The 21959-nt window shown below is 42.5% G+C and overlaps 1 protein-coding gene across 4 annotated transcripts in view; it reads right to left on the bottom strand.

Annotated features, from left to right (window-relative positions):
• Positions 1 to 21959, bottom strand: part of NKAIN2 (sodium/potassium transporting ATPase interacting 2) — a 587108-nt gene that overhangs the window by 143367 nt on the left and 421782 nt on the right. The gene's annotated exons all lie outside the window — the stretch shown is intronic.

Below are 21959 nucleotides of genomic sequence, written 5' to 3'. Positions count from 1 at the left end.
AGATTTGAGATTAAGCTTTTAATATTCATTGCTTCGATATGCCTAAACATCTCTCCTCCCCCCCCAACTTGCTTTTAAATTTATTACAATCCAAATTCATGAAATGACTTAATCACATGCACAACTCCATTGTTAACACACTTAGGGGCATGCTTGAACTTTTAGGCATGTGCTTAAATCTTCTTAATGCTTCTGTGCTTTTTCTGAACTAAGGTGATCCTAATTACTACTAGGGCTGACAAGGAAGTCAACTTAGGTAGAATGGGGGTCAGAATTCTAGTAAGTTCTTTCCACTACTATCTCTGTGACTGATAAGGTCAGATGAGTCACTACATAGGAGAATAGCAGTTGCTTCTGCCTCAGATGTAAAATTTCAACAGCTCCTTTTAAATGTAAGGAACGTCTCCTAATCTGCTACCAAAGAAATACATATTGTGGGCAGAGGCATAACATACTGTCCCGGTTCCCAGGTAGTGACATCAAAATGTCACATGACATTTTGATGTCACTTTTGGGTTGTCCCCAGAGGAAGGGGTGGTGGCTTTGTACCCCTGTTCCTTTCTGTGGAGGCTTCCTATGAAGGAGAAGGAATAGGCGGTGCAAAGCCATCAGCACCTCCTCTGTAATTAGGGCAGAGTCTGAGAAATAGTCATGTACCACCCCCTTGGTGTAGTTATGCCTCTGGTTGTGGGGCTGCAATTCTGTTCACCCCCACTGAACTCAATGGGGAATACTTCTGACATATAGGATTGTACTGAGAGTCGCAGAAGAGTGACTATATGGGGGAAAAAAGATATTTTATTGTGTATCAAGGATCAGGGGAGTTCAGAGACAGCTTGGAATAGGGAGTAGGCTGGGCCTGGGGTGGGAAAGGACAGGACGAGTAGGAACTTGATGGCAGCTGCAAACGCCGGATCCTATACCCCCTTCCTGGTCTGGACCCAGCCCTGACTCTCCTGACATCAGCTAAAGAGATGGCAAAGGTCTGAGGAAACCGATTGGGGACCTATGTGGTAGCATATGATGAGGTAAGTAAAATGTTCTTTACTTGCTTCTCACAGTCCATCTGGTTTCATGCTGGCACATGCATACAGCGTGTGCTCCTTTTCCAACAGGGCACAGCACTGGGCTGTTGGTTGCTTGAAATATGAGAATGAGAATGAACAACATCAGCTATGTGACCAATGTGGTCTTACAGACTGGCCAACAACAGTGTGGGGCCAAGCCGTTTGGATTCAAATCCCATGCTACCATGATGGATCCAGGGCCATGTGCATCAAACTGACTTGTAAGCAACACATATTGGCGGAGATGAAATGCCAAAAGGGACATTGCACAGGGAAGCTGAGACTGGAAGGTTTGCATGAGGCTTGTATTCAAAACTGAAGGATAGTTTTATTTAAGGAAATATAGTGGACCCCCACTTTACAATCAAACCACTTTACATTGCACTCTCCATAGTAAAATAAGGTTCACTATATGATAAGTTATTCACTTTACAATGGGCTCATGATTGCCACCAACAGGAGCTTGTGGGTGAAGATAAGCCAATCAGTGATGCAAATGAAAGCCTTTGGTACCATCTCAGTCAATGATGTTTTTGACATCATGGCTGAATGATGAAGGGAAGGATATACCTGATACAAACACTGATTCAAATGTAAGCAGCATCTCAGCCAGTAGCAGTGTTTAACAACAGAACTGTGTATCAAGGAACGATACAGTCTCATAATTTGTATTTTATAATTACTGATAACCATGGCACCTAAAGACAGCAGTAGGCTCTTTTTAGAGAGGGAAATAGCTTAGTTCTGTGACAGAAACTTCAACTTCTGAGGTTTTGGTATGACTTACCAAAACTAATGCATTATTGGGTTCATATTACAATATTTTTGCAATACAATGGTGTTTCTGGAATCAGTCACCATCATAAAGTATAAGAACATAAGAAGAGCCCCAATGGATCAGGCCAAAGGCCCATTTAGTCCAGCTTCCTGTACATCTCACAGCAGTCCACCAGATGCCTTAGGCAGCACACAAGACAACAAGATACCTATATCCCAGTGCCACTCCCTTGCACCTGGCATTCTGAGGATGCCTGCGTTTAAAACCATGTGTGAGAGGGAAAAAAACATCCCCTTATTCACTCTCTCCACTCTCTGCATAATTTGGTATAGCTCAATCATGTCCCCCCTCTAGTGCCTTTTTTCTAGACTGAAGAGCCCCAAATGCTGTAGCCTTCCCTCCTAAGGAAGCTGCCCCAGGCCAGTAATCATTCTGGTTGCTCTCTTCTGTACCTTTTCCATTTCTACTATACTCTTTTTGAGATGTGGTGACCAGAACTGCATGAAATACTCCAGATGTGGCCTTACTGTTGATTTGTACAATGGCGTTATCAAGCAGGGGTTCACTGTATATTGTGTTACCTATATCTTCCCCTGGAAATCAGCACAAAGGGCTGTTGGCTCTTTGTCAAGAGAATCACAGAACAAATGCTTATGGACAGTACTCAGCCGTGAGCAGACACTGCTTGGGAGGCTATCTTTCACCAATTTAAGCATCTGTATCAGGGGTGCCCAAACCCTGGCCCTGGGGCCACTTGTGGCCCTCCAGGATTCCCAATGCAGCCCTCAGGGAGCACCCAGTCTCCAATGAGCCTCTGGCCCTCCCGAGATTTGCTGGAGCCCACACTGGCTCGATGCAATTGCTCTCAGCATGAGGGCGACTGTTTGACCTCTTGCATGAGCTGTGGGATGAGGGCTCCCTTCACAGCTTGATGTTTCATGACTGTCATGCAGTAGCAGCAGAAATGGAAAGGCCAGCCTTGCTTTGTGCAAGGTCTTTTATAGGCCTTGAGCTATTGCAGGACCTTCATTCATTCATTCAAATAAGTTCATTTTTAATATATACATTTATGTAAACATATGTAAATTTATTCAAATTTAAAATGTAAATTAATTATTTTTTTCCTCCAACCCCTGACACAGTGTCAGAGAGATGATGTGGCCCTCCTGCCAAAAACTTTGGACACCCCTGATCTATATGAAAGGGTTAGAGAGACTCTAAGACCTCACCTGAGAAGAGTCTGTCCCTTCCTAGAGAAATCTGTCTACAACTCTTTATAAAGCATTCCTAAGGGTAAATATTTCACTTTTCTAGACCAATAGCAAATTTTTTACTTTCTTTGCTCAAAATGTTGAAGACTTCAGCCTTGATGAACAGAGAAATCAGACATACAACTTATAACAAGAAGGCTTTTGGAAGGCACTTACTATGCAACTTACTATTTAATATAACAGTGACATTATATATATATATTTAATAATGGACCCATTTATATTGAAGTAAAATAACATTTTTTTCTGACGTTGATAAGCCCTGTCAGATGCTTCTGTCAAGAAAGGAAGTGCTTTTCCAGTGGTTGCACAAACAGAATAAACCAGAGAAATAACATTATTTCAGATAAATGATCAATCTCTCCATAGCCCTTGACGCTCATTTCAAAGAAGGTTTCTACAGGGGTACACCAGGAAGTCTGTCATGCATGTAATGGAATCAAAGAGGTCCATTATAGTTCCAAATTGGTATGATCTCTGTTTATCTCTGGATTTACTTTTTCTAGCAGCAGGCCCAGGTCCAGAGTTCCCATTGGCTTTTAAAAATCGATGCATGGACTGAAGACATTACCAAGAAAATTTTTTTTAATAAATCCTTTACTGTAGGTGGTATTTAACTCTATAAAACTTGAAAAAGCTAGAATTACATTAGACATAACAATGCTAAAGAGGAGGCTGTTTTGATTTTGCCTTTCATGACACATCTCTTTCTCTCTGGTTTGTTTTCTTTATTTCACTATTTAAAATCCTTAAACCCCATCTCCCATCTTGTTTAATCAATGGAAAATGGTTCTGAATAATATATCCACATTATCTATGGATCTTAGACTGTGCTTAGTTCAGCAAAAAATTATTTTTAGGGTTTACTGAACACCGCAGTGTCTTCATAGTAAAGGATTAAAGAATCTAAAAATTGGGGCTGTAACATCTCTTACATATATGCTTTGGTCATGTTCAGAAGTGTGTCTTTTTTGGGAAGATGTTATTAATAGGCTTAGGGCGCAATCCTAACCCCTTATGTCAGTGCTTTCTGGCACTGGTATAGCAGTGCCAATGGGACGTGTGCTGCATCCTGCAGTTGGGTGTCACGCATGGAGGCCTCCTCAAAGTCAGGGAATGTTTGTTCCCTTACCTCAGAGCTGTATGGCCCTTATGTCACTGCTGGAAAGCACTGACCTAAGGGGTTAGGATTGCGCCCTTAATGTTGTACTACAACAATCACTGACATTTGCCAATACCTATGTCCTTTTGAACTACTTACGTGTATTGTGGAAATTAACAGTGGGATAGCGGAAATAGACTCTCTGTGCCCTTAGGGTAGCTACAAGACTGATACTGAAAAATTGGAAGGATAAGTGCCCCCCACATTAGTCAATGGAAGGAAGACCTTTCAACCTTATCATCATTCAAGCGAATGGCTTACAGACAAAAATTGCGAATGGAAAAATTTGTGAATATTTGGATATCTCTCCTATACATATACATATAGCATGTGAACTATGCAACAGAATAAATTACTTAAACATGCTTATATCCCCTTCCTCTTTTTTTTTTTTTTTTGGTAAATTGACACATATTATTTTCTCTTTGCAATGGTCCTGAAAACAGAAATATCTCAACTTCAGTTTGCAATTGTTTGTTTTGTTTGTGTTTGTATTGTGCTCTTAAATTTATTTTTTTATTCCACAAAAATTAATTTTTTTTTTTAAAACTTACTGCATGGTATGGGAAGAATTATTAAATACCTGCCACTAAGATAAAACTAAAAGGGGTTGTTACCTGGAAATACTGAAATCCATGGGACTCACCTTATAAGGCTAGGAATTTTACCCAGATTCTTTCCCCCCATTCAATCAAGCTCCAGAGCAAGCTGCAACTCTTTCTCACAAGCACCTTTCCATAAGTTTACACACACCCCCGACTTATCAGAGGGTCATGGAAAATTCCATGGTTTTTGCTGAAAGCTTATCCTTGCCTTATCTGTAAGATCACTTTATAGGTGAGTATCTACGGCACTTCGGAGTAAAATAGCTGAGAAGTGAGCTACAAGTCTATTTTTTAGCCTATAAAATGCATCAGATTTTGAATGTCACTTTTTAATTCCATTTTTTAATGAAACAAACATTTTTTCACACACTCATACATTCTACACAACATGCAACAAACATTAAAATAGTCTAAATCTACAACATCATCACTTCAACAAAAAGTGTTCAACTCAACAAAATGCTGTGCATCATTTCTAGAATACCTTCAAGGTCGGACTATAGTCAATCTCAGACTTCCCAAATTTTCCAAAGTTGATTTTAAAATTTCAGAACCACAAGTATGTAGGCACTGCTCTGAATTCCTTTAAAGCAACTTCACCTCCCAGAAGGATGGGCCTTAAGCAGGGATTCTCCTTCACAACCAGATTCAATGCAGGAAAGGGAACCGCAGGGTACTATGGGCATTTAATTAAATAATTACTATTTTGAATTAGACCTTAAAATTATAAGCAGCTAATGCAACTACTTTATCATTGACTACGTATGAATCTTGCCTGGATGTTAAAAGGCAAACAGCTGTATCCTGCATCAGTTGAGGTTTCAGAAAACTGAAGGACAGTTTAATTAGCTAGATGATCAATGAAGTTACCAAGGCATTGATAACAGCTGTCATGCTCTTAGTGTCCATGAATAAGAAAAAAATTAGCTGTTCAAAAGCTCTTCTGTACATAGCTGCCACCTATGCACTCTGGACCAGTATTGTATTCGGAATACATATTTCAGGGGTCACAAAACCTCAGCAATTTCAGGCACTTCTTCCTTCCCTCATGTTCTGTCTACAGGAATTATCAATTATCATCATGCCCATCGTGTCTGGCTTGAGTTTAGCAGCCCAATCCTATCCTCAGCTAACCCATAATATGTAGTGGGACTGGTGTGGGTGCCATTGCATGCTATGGGCCAGCTGGGAATCCTGATGTGACAAAGGGGTAAGTAAAATAATTTTTTACTTATATATACCATGCCATGGTCCTCTTTGAAGAATGTTCTCTTTGAAGACCTCCAGTAGCTTTCCCGAGCCCACAGGATACAGCAGTCACCATTTTGAGTTGGAACAGAGCAAAAGGTTACCAGCCAAAAAGAATTGCTCTTCTACCCAGGCTGCTTGCAAACCAAGGCTCAAAAGAAACTTAGGCCAAAGATTAAGACTGAAAAAGAAGTTTACTTCCAATCTGATGCAAGTTCATACAGACACTTACATCAAGGTTCTTAATACTGAAAGACCTGGAGTCCTAAATAGCTGCCCCTGGATGCATGCAGGTATAATAAAAACAATAACTAAAAACAGAGACTAAAATACACTCATCTGTATTGCAAAAGTCAGCAAACAGGAAGCTGCTTGGTTGGCATCCTTCAGTCTCGGAAGACTATGGTATCGCGCTCTGAATGGTGGTTCTGGAACAGAGCCTAGTGTGGCTGAAAAGGCCGATTTGGAAGTGACCATCCCTTCCACACTGAGAGCAAATGTAGTCTGTCCCTGGTCCGTCTCCCTGGCTACGGGCCTTCCTTCTTTGCCTCTTTGCCTCAGTCTGCTGGGCAAGTGTGCATGGCCTGCCTCCAAGTGGGACGCTCAGAGGCCAAGGTTTCCTATCTGTTGAGGTTCATTCCTAAGGCCTTCAGATCCCTCTTGCAGATGTCCTTGTATCGCAGCTGTGGTCTACCTGTAGGGCACTTTCCCTGCACTAGTTCTCCATAGAGGAGATCCTTTGGGATCCGGCCATCATCCATTCTCACAACATGACCAAGCCAACACAGTCATCTCTGTTTTAGTAGTGTATACGTGCTAGGTATTCCAGCTCATTCCAGGGCTATGTTGTTTGGAACTTTGTCCTACCAGGTAATACCAAGGATGGAAATCAGCAAAGAAACACACCCTTTACCATGACCATTACATTCACATACAAATTCACTTCAAATAACTAAATGCTCCCTCAAGTGATGAATACTACTCAGTGTTGCTGTTCCCCAACATTTTGGCACTGCTTTTCTTCCAGACACCGGGAAGTCTAGGATTGGGCTGCTCGTAGTCTTCAAGAAATAACTATTAATTACTATTACACAATTACTATTAATCATTACTAATTTCAGTGGATTTTATTTGTGACTAATTTTCTTTGGATACAACATTGTACTGATAACATGGAAAGAGTTGTGGCATCCTTCAAATGTGCAAGATAAACCAATGAATAGAACTAAGCTATTGTCGTATTGTCTTAGTAATAAGATGTATGTATACTGCATGTAAGTATTACATGCATCTCTCTCTCTCTCTCTCTCTCATACACACACACACTCCTTCATTTCAAAATATGAACTTTTGTGTTCAGAAAGGCTGACATGGGAGAGAGTAGTTGGAAATCTGCTATCTCCAGGCTCTGCTCTAAAGAACATGATCAAGGACTCAATTTTACAAATTGCAAGGTTGTCTGGAAGTAGGGAGGCAAGATTATATTAATCCAATTTCAGAAAACAGGCTTTCATCTACAACACTGCCTTCACTACCTACCCATCAACAAAGCAGTAGATAAACACAACAGAGGCAGAAAGACAGATCTGAGAGCAGAGGAGATGGGTTTTCACTGACTGGAGTTCTATACACATGACAAAAGCTGTACACATGACTGGCACACCTCACCCAAGCAGTGTCTTTTCTAGTGGCTGTCTGCTGGTGTTGCATCTTTTTAGATTGTGAGCCCTTTTGGGACAGGGAGCCATTCGATATTTGATTTTCTCTGTAAACTGCTTTGTGAACTTTTTGTTGAAAAGCGGTATATAAATAATGTTGTTGCTGTTGATTATGATTTGATCTTGAGATCTTTGAAGAACAGTCGTATCAAGCCCATGTGGAAGGGGCCTTTTAAAAACAATCAATGCTATACTGGTTTGCCCAATGAACTTACCGTGCCATATGATCATATGACCACCAACTATAGGCTGCAATCTTTAAGCCTACGTATTCCAAAACAGCTCTGGTACAGTCCATTGGACTTCAAGGGAATCTTGGTAAGAATGTTCAAAATCCAGCAGTTGAGGATCCCAGACACTATGGAAATGAGCCTTTCAAGGGTGCAGAATCCATATATAAAGAGATTCCCAAAAGGCACTACAGAGTTTGGGAAATTAGTGCCCTTTGGGACCATAGAATTTCTTGCCCTACTTCATCTCTCTGTGTTCTGCACATTACTCAAGATGTAGGTCTTGAGTAACTTTTTCGTTTCGGACAGGTTGGCCTGCATAAAGATATGAGAAGTAGACTTCTTATTCCCTGCAATACCCTGATATGCTTCTTCCATTCATCTATGGACATGCTGAGGTAGTGAGAAGAAAGATACAGGTTTGCAATGTGCTCTATCCAAATCTTGCATAAGCAGTTGCATACCTGGCATCCAGGGGACCACATGATCCAGGTTCCTAGGGCAACATTTGCTGCCCCCCATGTCCACTGCCATCCCCAGAGGTGTTCTGAGGGCCAGGGAGGCAGCATGCAATCTTCTAAGGCCTTCTGGAGACCAAAAATAATCACTTCCAGTCTTCAGCCAAAAATCGGGAGTGATGATTTTTGGCCTTCTGAAGACCTTAGAAGGCCTTCTGAGGGCCAGAGAGGTTGCACGCAGCATACTTGGCCTTCAGAACCCCTGGGGATAGGTGATACCTCCAGGTGGGGGGCAGCAGCTCTGGAGGTGTACCTCTGGGTGAGATATGGGCAAGAAATGCCACTGTGCATAAGTGGGTGCTACAAAGGTGGCATCAGTGTTAGCCAGATGGGGATAACCTCTGAACTGGTCATAGCGGTAGCACTCAATGTACAATCAATAGCTGGGGAGGAATGGAATGGGGATCCTAGTGCAAGGTTTTGAACAAGGGTTCTGGCAACCTGATACTGCACTTATTCACTATGATTGCTCTGGGAGACACAACCACATGCAGCCTGAAAAAAACATGTTGGGGATTTTTTTATTATTGGCCATTGTTCACCCAATCTCCCAACCTGGTTGGAAACAGGGAGATGAATGGTCCAATCCTATGGGCCTATTGTGCTTGCATTGCACCAGGTATGCCAGTGCAATGAGGGCCCCACTGGTGCAGCAGTTTCTCTGCTGGACTTTACAACTGAAATAGATGAAGCACCTGAAGAAAAATTGCACCCTACTAGCAGTGTGTTGCCGACTGACTACTAGTGGAGAGGTGGGAGGGAGATCAGAAGATGAAGGAAATGGATTGAAGTGGTAGTCCTGGGCTCAGTGCACATCTTGAGCTGGAAACATCCCCAGTAGCCTCCTCGGCATGAAAAGTACCATGAGTCTGTTTGCCCTCCCCTGAATGTGTACTGGTGGTGTCATGCAGAGACTGGCCATGTCAAGTGTGCACACATGCAGAGAGAGAGAGAGAGAGAGAGAGAATGTTCTGGTTGTAGACTGGCTTGTAGGTTCACAGATAGGCATCTGTGTTAGGAAAATGTTTAGTAATTTAGGCTTGTGAAGATTTTAATGACTGCATTTGTACACCATGCAATTATTTCAAAAGATGTTTCCATAGTAGTATTACTAATACACCCAAACCTCAAGTCTAATTAATGCCAAAATATTTATTCTAAACATAGCTTATTAGATATTCCATGTATACCCTTGCTGTTTTTATCCATGTTTCTCTTTGTCATATAGGTATTCTTCTTCTTTGTGGAAGACAAGCATAAATTGAATTTTTGCCTTACATATTTTGATTTCTATTGATACCCAAGGGGATAAAAGAAAAGAAAAGATAAGATCCTTTGTAAGAGTGAAAGAGGATTTTTTTCCCCTAGTCACAGATATACAGAAAATCTCTCTGAACTACATGTGTTCAAGAAAACACTTCCAGGAGCCAGCTGAATAAAATAAGTCAAAAGCAATCTCCACTATTGCCTTAGAGAAAATGGAGGTAAAAACAAACTTAGTGTATTTCCTTCCTGATATATAATAAACGTTTCTTATAAATGTAAGCTTATAAAGTCAGAATGTTCTACTCCATAGTGTGCTGAACTTGGGTGTTGGAGAGATGAGTTTAAACGCAACAACTGCTAAGCAATAATAGGACAGAGCTAGCAGGTCACTAGCTCTCAGCCTCTATTCTTAGCAGATAAAACTGAAGTCACAGCTATCCACTTCACAAGATTGTTGTGATACAAGAAAGTCCTGCAATAATTTCAGGGTACCTGTAACTAAATAGAAATGTCTAACAGGTGCAAAATAGAGGAAATCAGGCATTTAGTATGCCTAGATTTATGTAAATCAGTTACTGGCACACACTTTCAGCCTCTGTATTGGGCTACAGTGTCTAAGCTCTGCCTTCACGCTGATACACTCTGATTCCCAGCCCACCACACATACAGCATTTGTCTGAATACTGAAACATTGTACTTGGCCAGACATCCTCCCCGTTATTAGGGATGTTGGGCACCATGGGCGTGGTTTTTTGGCATGTTCCTTCTGTTAGAGGCCATGCATTCCTTCTGCATAGAAAGGGATCGTCTAAATAGATACATATTAAGATGTATACTTGGATCATACTCTATAATGTATATTACACTACAGGACATGATGGTCTTGTTCAGACAAAACAAGAAACCACAATTTCTTCTTATAAGCATGAACTGGAACAAGCACTAATATCACCTATCTTTACATGAATGAGGAGCCTTGGGGGGGGGGGGGAATCAAAAGCTTCCTTTTAGCGTTTATGCAATGCAAGATCCTGAACGTGGAACTGTGATTTGTTCAAACCAGTTCATTCATTAACAATCCAGGCTAGCAAAGGAAGATTATTTTATTTATGTTAGAACCAGGCATCCAGATTCATCAGATATCCAGATCTAGGATGCTGTTTGTTTGGGACATTTTGATTAAACAAATCCAGTTCCACACAGTGCACTTTTCACTCTACAAATCCAGAGTTTTTCAAGGTGCTCCCAATTTCTCTACATCATGAAAAATAATATGTGTCAATCTGAAGATTTTACATTGCCAGGGCTGGGTTGTGAGTATCGGTTGGGAGGCCAAAGGTCAGGACTGGAAGGCATGCCAGGAATCAAGCTAAGCCAAAGAAGCAAGCAAGAAAACAGGAATATAGAGCCAGGGATCAAATTAGGGGCCAAGATGAAGAAGCAAAAACAGGAAGTCAGGAATACATCAGGAGTCAAAGAAGGCTAAAATCAGAGAAAAGGGAACTTTATTACTTATGCAAAGGCCCAGACCAGACAGAAAGCTTTCAAAGTCTATGGGTCCTATCCAAAAGGACCCAATGATCAGTGTGGTTAGGCAGGGCCAGTTCAGAGCCTTTAACTTCTGTTGTAGTTCTGGCACCTCACCACATGGGGCAGTATTTAGCCAGGCAGTGCCTGACACAAGTTCAGTGCTGTACCTTAGGGGGGCAAGGGGTGCAAATGTCCCGGCCGCCAGGCTTGGGGGCAGTGGAGGAACACCGCCATCCACTCCGCTGGCAGTGCCCCCCTTGGAGCACTCAGTGTGCGCAATCTCCCTGGCTCTCAGAATGCCTGGGGGGAGGCAACAGGCCAGGGGCGGCACCCTGGGACTGTTCCCAGGGTGGGGCAGTGTCCAGAAAGCCCACCACACAGGTTTTCTTTGGGCCAGGATTTGAAGATATTTCTTTCACATGAACAGGATATCTAAGATGCATGTGTAATGGATCCTTTGTAAGAGGGAGTGCCACACAAATGTTACCATAGTGGAGTTTAACAACCAATGAATTTTATGAGAACAGTGCTCATAGCTATATGCACTCATCAAGCTGCAGCCTATTCAGACAAGATTGGTTTGATTTGAAAAACTGCTGTTGGTCCTTTACACCTAAGTACAAATGGATAGTAAACAATGGAGAAAAATATAGCCTTTCTGACTATAAAAAATATAAAGGACAACAGGCAGCAGTGATGAATAAAGAGGCTGGCACTAGGCAGATTCTTCAAAGTAATATCTAGGTATTTTGAATAAAACTGTATTATTATCACTTACCCTTACACAGTAAAGGTACTACTTGTCCTGGGAAAAGATATCTCAATCTTCTTTAATGCACAATAAAAACCATTATCAAAAGCTTTTACAGCCATTCTGTCATAATGAACTAACTGGAGAAAAATTCAGTCTCAGCCATTAACACAGGAAATTCAGCTTGATTACTAAGGCAGGAAAATAAGCAATGTTTTCCAAGTGAGGGACACTGAAGCTAAGGAGCTTGAAATGTTTGGTCATAGGAAATGGACACTTTATGGTGCTGTGGCATCTGATGACAACAGGCATAATGACTTTTAATGAGAACTCTGGTACACCAGTGAAAGCTCTAATGTATGCATAATGCTTTGCAACAGTTCAGTAGAGTTGCACTCAAGTTGTGGCAGCAGAACAAGAACAGCCCCACTGGATCAGGCCATAGGCCCATCTAGTCCAGCTTCTGTATCTCACAGCAGCCCACCAAATGCCCCAGGGAGCACACCAGATAACAAAGGACCTCATTCTGGTGCCCTCCCTTTCATTGGCAGTCTGACATAGCCCATTTCTAAAATCAGGAGGTTGCACATACACATCATGGTTTGTAACCCGTAATGGATTTTTCCTCCAGAAACTTGTCCAATCCCTTTTTAAAGGCATCTAGGCCAGATGCCGTCACCACATCCTATGGCAAGGAGTTCCACAGACCAACGACACGCTGAGTGAAGAAATATTTTCTTCTGTCTGTCCTAACTCTCCCAACACTAAATTTTAGTGGATGTCTCCTGGTTCTGGTATGTGAGAGTGTAAAGAGCATCTCTCTATCCACTTTATCCTTCCCATGCATAATTTTGTATGTCTCAATCATGTCCCCCTTCAGGCGTCTCTTTTCTAGGCTGAAGAGTCCCAAACGGCATCGCCTTTCCTCATAAGGAAGGTGCCCCAGCCCAGCAATCATCTTAGTCGCTCTCTTTTGCACCTTTTCCATTTCCACTATGTCATTTTTGAGATGTGGCAACCAGAACTGGACACAATACTCCAGGTGTGGTCTTACCATCGATTTGTACAATGGCATTATAATATTAGCCGTTTTGTTCTCACTACCTTTTCTAATGATCCCAAGCATAGAATTGGCCTTCTTCACTGCTGCTGCACATTGGGTCGACACTTTCATCAACCACCACCTCCCCAAGATCTCTCTCCTGATCTGTCACAGATAGGTCAGAACCAATTAGCCTAACTTCCATGATGCTGAATTCAACTGCATAGCTCTTCCTGGCCCAGCACTTTTGCATACCTTCCCCACTTCCCTTCCAACCAGAGACAGCTGAAGCCTTGAGGTCCTTAGGCAAAATGTACTGCAGAGCTTTGTACAATCCATATAACTCAAAGAACCACCTTCACTCACACACTTCTTATTTAAACTGTTTTTGGTGCACAGCAATTACTGATAAATAGGGATCAAGAGTTGGAACATACTTACAAAATATGAAAAAAAAATGGGGATTCTTGAAGGATTGCTATTGGCAACCTTCAGTCTCGAAAGACTATGGTATCACGCTCTAAATGGTGGTTCTGGAACAGCGTCTAGTGTGGCTGAAAAGGCCAATTCAGGAGTGACAATCCCTTCCACACTGGGAGCAAGTGCAGTCTGTCCTTGGTTTGTCTCCCTGGCTATGGGCCTTCCTTCTTTGCCTCTTTGCCTCAGACTGTTGGCCAAGTGTGTCTTCAAACTGGGAAAGGCCATGCTGCACAGCCTGCCTCCAAGCGGGCCACTCAGAGGCCAAGGTTTCCCATCTGTTGAGGTTCATTCCTAAGGCTTTCAGATCCCTCTTGCAGATATCCTTGTAGCGCAGCTGTGGTCTACCCGTAGGGCGCTTTCCCTGCACGAGTTCTCCATAGAGGAGATCCTTTGGGATCCGACCATCATCCATTCTCACGACATGACCAAGCCAACGCAGGCATCTCTGTTTCAGCAGTGTATACACGCTGGGGATTCCAGCTCGTTCCAGGACTGTGTTGTTTGGAACTTTGCCCTGCCAGGTGATACCGAGGATGCATCAGAGGCAGCGCATGTGGAAAGTGTTCAGTTTCTTCTCCTGTTGCGTGCAAAGAGTCCATGATTCGCTGCAGTACAGAAGCGTACTCAAGACACAAGCTCTATAGACCTGGATCTTGGTATGTTCCGTAAGCTTCTTGTTGGACCAGACTTTCTTTGCGAGTCTGGAAAACGTGGTAGCTGCTTTGCCGATGCGCCTGTTTAGCTCGGTATTGTGAGAAAGAGTGTCGGAGATCGTTGAGCCAAGGTACACAAAGTCATGGACAACCTCCAGTTCGTGCGCAGAGATTGTAATGCAGGGAGGTGAGTCCACATCCTAAACCATGACCTGTGTTTTCTTCAGGCTGATTGTCAGTCCAAAGTCTTGGCAGTCCTTGCTAAAACAGTTCATGAGCTGCTGGAGATCTTTGGCAGAGTGGGTGGTGACAGCTGCATCGTCGGCAAAGAGGAAGTCACGCAGACATTTCAGCTGAACTTTGGACTTTGCTCTCAGTCTGGAGAAGTTGAAGAGGTTTCCGTTTGATCTGGTCCGGAGATAGTTGCCTTCTGTTGCAGTTCCAAAGGCATGCTTCAGCAGGACAGCGAAGAAAATCCCAAACAAGGTTGGCGCAAGAACACAGCCCTGCTTCACTCCGCTTCGGATGTCAGAGGGGTCTGATGTGGAGCCATCACAGTGCCCTTCATGTCCTCGTGGAAAGACCTGATGATGCTGAGGAGCCTGGGTGGACAGCCGATCTTGGGGAGAATCTTGAAGAGGCCGTCCCTGCTGACCAGGTTGAAAGCCTTCGTGAGATCTATGAAGGCTATAAAGAGTGGCTGTCATTGTTCTCTGCATTTCTCCTGCAGCTGCCTAAGGGAGAATACCATATCGGTGGTGGACCTGTCGGCTTGGAATCCGCACTGCGATTCTGGATAGACGCTCTCTGCAAGTACCTGGAGCTTCTTCAGTGCAACTCGGGCAAACAGCTTTCCTACAACGCTAAGGAGAAAGATGCCGCGGTAGTTATTGCAGTCACCCCTGTTGCCTTTGTTCTTGTTCTTTGTTCATATCTTGAGGGATATGTGTGTTTTAATTGCTAATAAAACAATGTGAGCTGGAAATTAAAACTGTTAGACTTATCATGATGAATACTCCCACAGAATTTCTGCATCCCTTTTCCTAGATATTTCCAACTAATCCTTTCCCCAATAAACTAAAAACAATGACTACAGTGGGCATGCATCATGAAATCCTAATCATGAAACATACTGCTAAGTACTCATCATTAGAAAATTAAATCTCCAGGCAATATTATTGTTCCTTTCAAAAATCAATTCTGCATGTATTACAATTTAGCATGGTGCACAATCTAAACTCTACTTTCTCACAGTTAAGCCATTATATAATTATTCAGGATTTTGTGTATGCACATGCATTGGGCGAGGAATGTCTTAGGTGCCCTGTCAGCAGACATAATGATGTATCCCACACAATACTATTTTGTAAAGTTATTGCTATTTTGTAGCTACTAGCAACAGAGTTCTTCAAAGGCAGGGATGTCCAAAGTTTTTGGCATGAGGGTCGCATTGTATATCTGACAGTGTCGACGAACAGAAAATAAATTATGTTCTGACATGTTGCAATGACATGTTATCATGATACAACATGAAACCAATAAGATGTTAATATGAGTCAGCTCTCATTTCCATGTATCATAATACAGTTACCCCTGCTAACAGGGTAAAAAGGCACTTTTTCAAGTGGTGCCCCTCTTATATTTAGCAGGGGGAGGATAACCATCCCTCTTCACCCCAGCACAGTGTCTCGAACCAATCAGGGGCACACATTTTATTTACTTAATTAAATTTGATTTTGTCTGGGAGAGGGGCTATAAATCTTTGACACCCAAGTAGCAGATAGATGCCTTAGCTATGCCACTGACGGGGAGACAGCAGAGCAAGTGGGTGGCGAGCTGCTGGGGGAAGGCGGTGGGTTCCTCCCAATTTTCACTTTTCAAAAGCCTTCCTTCCCCCCTTCTCTTCAGTGTCAAGGTCTAGTGTTGCTGGGCAAGGGCCCACTGTCAATGCCTGAGATGGTCCCTGTGGTCCGCAAAGACACCACTTGGTGTTGTAGGTGGTGGTGGACCGTCCATTTACTCTCAGGTTAGGAGTGGCCCTTAAAATGCCAGATACCCTGAAACCTGGAGCCAGCTGCACACTCTAACTAGATTAATCTGAAGCATTGTTTGATTAACGGACAATGACTAATTTTAATTCATGAGGCTTCAATTAAAGATGAGTGTTTTCTCATACCATTTTGGTCTTCCCTCATTCTTACAAGAAACCATGGCTTTTATTTATTCTCATGTACATTATTGTTGACAAAAAAGCAAAAAAGTGAGGTTTTTGTAGATCAATTTCAATTTAATAGATTAACTGCTTGATTAAACAATAGATTCTAAGTCAACTAAAGACCCTTTTAGTACAGGACTATTAAATATTTATTAACTAATCCCATTGTTGTTTTGCCACAGCTGGTTAAACAATAGATTATAAGTCAACTAAAGACTCTTTAGTACAGAACTATTAAATATTATTATGAATTAAATACTGTAATCCCATTGTAATGTTGCCACATCGAGTCTCATACAGTAGGTCTTGTAATAACATATATGCAGACATATGTATAGCAATTTCCTTGTGTATTTAAGCCTCAGTCCTTCAGCAAGGACTTTAGTGCTTGTGCGATCTTCGTGCATCTCTTGCAGAGCCCCCATATTAATTCTAATATGACTCCAATAAAGATTTACAAAATGCCACCAGATTGAAAACTGAAGGCTCTATTACAGTGATTTTCAACCATTTTCATCTCATTGCACACTGACAACATGATAAAATTGCCAAGGCACACCATCATTATGTTGACCATTGACAAGGCATGCTATGCTGCTGGTAGGGGGATCAAATCCCCCAATGGCCCTACTAATAAATGACCCTCCTCAAACTCCTGTGGCACACCTGTGGACCATCCATGGTACACCAGTGTGTCACAGCACAGTGGTTGAAAATGGCTGCTCTGTTGACTGAGTTTAATTTCAACACATTTCCTTGGTTCCGTGCCAGGCAATTTTTATAATCAGAGAAATCCTTTCGAAGCTACATTTGGTTGTGTTATGGACATGTGCTCCTATGTGCTAAGTACTCCACTTCATGGCACTAATGCTATGGGCTTTGCAAGATGTGCAAAAATGACAGTAATAATAATTAAAAGCATTGAGTTTTAGTTACAAACCCATAAAACATAAAAAGTGGCATCATTCAATTGCCCAGAAATTCACAACTGAATTTCTCCCATGCCCCTGCATGTGCTTGCCTAGGATTGCTCCCTATAGACCAGGGGTGCTCACACTTTTTTTGGCTCGAGAGCTACTTTGAAACCCAGCAAGGCCAGATCTACCAGAGTTTTTTTTTACAATGTTCGCGCCATCATAACATATAACATTTATGTGTACAATGTATGTTGGTGTACCTTGAGCCCCACTGAGTATAACAGGACTTACCCCTGAGTAGCCATGCCTAGGATTAGGCTGTGAGGCTGCAATCCTAGCCACACTTACCTGGGAGTAAGCCCCATTGCGTACAATGGGCCTTACTCCCGGCGTTTCCTCCCAGAGGCACCTGAAGGGGGGGGGTTGGCACTCCGTGATCTACTCATTTTGCCTCGCGATCTACCAGTAGATCACGATCCACCTATTGAGCACCCCTGCTCTTTGGGTTCTAGATGTTATTGAAATAAACTCTTAAAACAATCCTTCTTGAAATTTGTATTGTATTGTTTTAATGGGAGAGGCACTATGTAAAAAACAACCAAACTTTGGCCCCAATTGTATCCAACTTTCCAGCACAGATGCAGCCATGCCAATGAGGCATGCACTGTATCATGTGGTGAGAGGGGCAGTCACCTTCGCAAAGTAAGAGAATGTTACTAGTCTTATAGTAACTGAAAATACCGCAAGCACATTGTCCATTCTACTGTTGTTGATATGCATTGACTGATCCCTATAGCATCAATCCTATGCTATAGCATACTGTTCATAGTTTTTCTGCTCTTGATGTTGTGCTGTGGACTTAAAAACTCCTATAACAAAACTACACTAACTTACTTGTGCAATTTCATCCAATGCAATGTTAGATTCAGCAATTGGGGGAAGCCGCAAGATCATGGTAGGGGTTGGGGGTTTCCATAGCTTGCTTTGGCTTCACTTTTTACCCCTGCTGCACCTCCAGTTCACTTTTCTTAAATGAAAGAACATCTCAAGAACAAACTCTTGAAGCCTTCCGACCTCCCTGCTACAGTTTCATGGTCCCTGTTTGCTATTTATTGCCGAGCATAACAACCCATCAGGTGAAGATATACACTTAAGGCTGCAATCCTACATATGCTATCCTGACAGTAAGCCTCACTGAAAACAATGGGACTTACTTCTAAGTAGCCAAGCCTAGGATAGCACTGTTAACGCATGTCTAATATACCTTTTGTCTGAATTCAACAGCTCCTAATACATCTACCTTCCTCATTCACTTGCAGCCCAATCCTATGTAATTCTCCATGTGACGATGCAGTGGAGCGAACATGGTATCTGCTGTTTCCCATCAGTGGTGTCACTAGGTTCGTGTCACCAGGTGCGGGATGCCAGCGCATCACTCCTCATGCAGTGGGCATGGCAACACCCCAGGTGGTGGGCGTGGACTCCGCCCCCACTGGTTTTTTGGCTGTACCTTTTGATAGAACAAAGATAGAACACATTCTGCATGAAATTACGCATTGATTTATACAACATAATGGTATTATTCTTCCAAATTATGTTTTTAGTAATTTTGATCACTAGTGGTGTCACACCCCACACCCACCCACCTCCAGATGTCAACTTACTAACACCTTATTGCAGCAGTTCTCAAACTTTTAGCTCTGGGATCCACTTTTTAGAATGACAATCTGTCCAAGACCCACCAGAAGTGATGTCATGGTGGAAGTGACATCATCAGGCAAATTAAAATAAATAAGTATAAATAATTAAAGTAAAACAAATAATCAAATAAGCAGAAGCCAGCCCTGTTCCACTAAGTGAATTTCCTCCATAGCCTGCCTGCAATAACAGCTCCCCTCCAAAACCAGTAAGGTTTTCAGCCCTACCCAGTACCCAGTTCAATTTAAGAACTTCTGTTTAAACCACTGTAAGGATCCAGCTGGCTTTGCAAGTCCCAAAAAGGTTCACCTTATCAGCTGAAGCCTCTGTTTTGATCCTTTTTAATGAGGGGGGGGGGAGGCTGCCTTCTGGAGAACTTGTTTAGCTCCAGGTGCATAGAATCAGGACAATTCTGGTAGCCTTGCACTCTCCTTCACCTAATCTTCCACACCAACCATGGCACGTTTGCTTACTTGGGAGTAAACTTGACCATGAGGCTTAGTTTCGCTTTCCATAGGGCTCAATACAGTCATCTGCTTGGAGGGAGGGACTTACTTCTAAGGTGTTTTTGGGGGCTGCATTCATTGGATCAGGATCATTCTGGTGTCATTGGATTCCTCTCAGCCTGCCCTTTCCAACAGACCAAGATCAGTTCACCTACTCACGAGTTAACACACAATACGGCTCACTTTCACTTTCCATCGGGATCCATGCATTTTTTATTCCCGTTTTTTTGCCATAACTTTTGATAGAAAGGAGATATTTCACTCTGGTGTTTTGCACTGAATTCTGCTCGAAATTCTGCATCCAACGGTATATAATATGATGGGGTTACTCCTAACCACTGCAATTTTAGTGTGTCATCTCCCTAGTGTGCATCACCCCCCAGTGCGCGTCACCCAGTGCAGCCCGCACCCCCTGCACCCCCTAGCGACGCCACCATATCCCATTAAGGAGTTAAGGCATGTTGAAGCCTCCTTGGGGTAAGGGAATATTTGTTTTGAAAAAATTTGAAAAGGGAAAATTTGAAAAGGGAATATTTGTTTTAAAAAAATTTGTCCCAGCAGCTGCTATGGGTGAACTCGGACCTATGATAGCTCTATAACTGGTGCAAGTCTGCACTGACCTGAGAAGGGAATTAGGATTCGATGGGCACTACTGCTGCTGAACCCTCCTCTTCTTGGGCTTGATTCACTCTCCTTGCACCCCTGTCGCCTCCCCATGACACCCACCACACCCCTCCAGAGGCAGCTGTTCATTCCCCAACTTTGCGTGGACCCGGCTGCTCTCGCTGGTGCCTGACATGTTTGCGACAGCCGTAAAGCAGTTTACAGCACTAGAACTCTTGTTCTAGCAATGTAAACAGCCCTTAGGATTGAGTCATTAGTTCATAGTGCACCCCCACTGTGCACTATGTTCCCTTGCCACTGAAGTCTATGACATGCTCTAGTTCACATAGAGGTTCCATCTGTGCTGCAACACAGGTGCTTTGTAGTGGGCTGATCAACAGTCCACATATGAACAAATGCAACATACTGTAGTAGTTTCTCTTAATCACAAGAAAAAGGATGCTGGTAGAGAGTTTTAAAAAAGTTGTTTGTATGTGTGCACGTTTGTGTGAGCACATGGTTAAAAACAGCATCTAGAATCAGAAAAGCTTAGGTAAAGTACCAGATCAGAAGTGCATCAAAAGCAAATAGAAGCACATTTGCCATGACAGCCCCTCAGTAACCTAATTGCATGACGGATCCAGACAGAGGGAACTTGAAAGAGGTTAACACAAGTGTGATAGTGTCTCCTAGGAAACAGATGACACTATTAGAAAAAATCGTTTTTATGGCTAGGAATTGGATTGTGACTGCTATCCAAAAGCAAAGATGGCTGAAAATACAGAAATTTCAAAAAGCAGAATATTCCTGTAATACTATTATAAAGGGGGGAAAAAACAACTATTGGCAAATGTTGACATATTAAAAAATCCCAAATATTATCCAGAAATGTTTTTTAAACCCTACCACCTTCATTTGAAGGAAAGTATTTTGATATTTGTCTATTTGGGAGGTTTGGGATCAGAGTTTTCCTTCTCTCAGATGAGCTGCCTTCCCAGGCTCCCAAGTCCCATCTACCCGGTGGCTGTTTAGTCGCCTCTTATGACAAGTACAGCCAAACTGAGGGCCTATTCTTATCCCCCAGACCCCAGGGAAGGAAAACTCTGATTCCAAACCTCCACTGCATTGTGGCTACATCCAGTTATGGAAAAGGCTTCAGGAGTCAACCTCAAGGCAAAATCCGGAGCCGGAGTCCCTGAGGCAGTTCATGGCTGAACACAGTCACATTCTGGCAACTCCTGTGACGCGGCTGGAACCAACCGTATTGGCTTCTGGCTTTCCATTGGACCATTTCAGCAACATGGAGAGGGGGGATTTGCTGCATGGGAAACAGTCTATCCTCCATATCTACTTTACCCAGGCTTCGTGCACTGGAGAGGACACTCTGTTCCAGAACCACCATTCAGAGTGCGATAACATAGTCTTCCGAGACTGAAGGATGCCAACAAGGATTTGTCTATTTATAAAGAAAACTCACTATTTAAATTTTATATGGTGAAATCTCCAAATGATATTTTACAACACAGGACAATACTATATATTGTATAGCTCAATCATATAAGCCATTCAGCATGCACAGTTCGCCTTGACTCAGTCCTATGTTGCAACAATACTATAATATTTAGGATAATAGATTTCAGTTGAAATTAGTGTTGCTGATGAAGTTCAAGAGGTTTTGAAATACAAAGTTCTCCTGCCCCA

The sequence above is a fragment of the Tiliqua scincoides genome, chromosome 1 (genome assembly GCF_035046505.1).
Source record: "Tiliqua scincoides isolate rTilSci1 chromosome 1, rTilSci1.hap2, whole genome shotgun sequence".
NCBI classification, from domain to species: Eukaryota; Metazoa; Chordata; class Lepidosauria; order Squamata; family Scincidae; genus Tiliqua; species Tiliqua scincoides.
Note: the sequence above shows the minus strand (reverse complement) of the source record. Positions and strands in the feature narration are given on the sequence as shown.